The sequence below is a fragment of the Phoca vitulina genome, unplaced genomic scaffold (genome assembly GCF_004348235.1).
Source record: "Phoca vitulina isolate PV1807 unplaced genomic scaffold, GSC_HSeal_1.0 scaffold14, whole genome shotgun sequence".
NCBI classification, from domain to species: domain Eukaryota; kingdom Metazoa; phylum Chordata; class Mammalia; order Carnivora; family Phocidae; genus Phoca; species Phoca vitulina.
In genome coordinates this window covers 28,340,746-28,341,655 of record NW_022589717.1, presented here as the reverse complement: position 1 = coordinate 28,341,655, position 910 = coordinate 28,340,746, and positions in this window count along the sequence as shown.

The following is a 910-nucleotide window of genomic DNA, read 5'->3' as shown; positions in this document are numbered from 1 at the left end:
AACTTAAAGTAACTTGAATCACCTTTTGTTGCTTATAACCAAAGCAACTTAACTGGCACACAATAATAAAAAAATCAGAAGCAAAGTACCCAAAATAAGAAAATAAGTCAATTAGTGTATCTTAACATGATTAAATATCTTTTCAAGTGATTATCTACATGGAAAGATGCAGGCCAGAAAGCAGAATGAACATATTGCTTGCAACTTTTAAATTGTAGACTTAGTCAACAAGGACTGGAAGAGTATACAAAGTAATGTAAACAGTTACTAAGGGCATGAGAGTTTCAGAAACATTGTTTATACAATATCTTTGAAATTTAGACATCTGTCATTCTGAAGCAGTGACTTAATATCCCACTTCAAATCTTCCTCAGAAGGTTCATTATTCAGATATTGATAGCCCCCCATCAGTCTTCACCCAAAACTGGGAAGTTTTTCTTGAGTCCGTCTTTTCTCTAAAGGGTCTTTTATTGGGAAATGGTATTTAGGAGTTACAATTCTGGGTATGATATTTATTTATTTATTTATTTTAAAGATTTTATTTATTTTTTTGACAGAGAGACAGAGAGAGAGGGAACACAAGCAGGGGGAGTGGGAGAGGGAGAAGCAGGCCTCCTGCGGAGCAAGGAGCCCGATGTGGGGCTCGATCCCAGGACCCTGGGATCATGACCTGAGCCAAAGGCAGACGCTTAATGACTGAGCCACCCAGGCACCCCTCTGGGTGTGATTTTAAAATCATCCTTACTTTTATTTTTTTTATTTTTTTTTTTAAAGATTTTATTTTATTTATTTGACAGAGAGAGAGAGAGACAGCTAGAGAGGGAACACAAGCAGGGGGAGTGGGAGAGGGAGAAGCAGGCTCCTGGCCGAGCAGAGAGCCCGATGCAGGGCTCGATCCCAGGACCCTGGG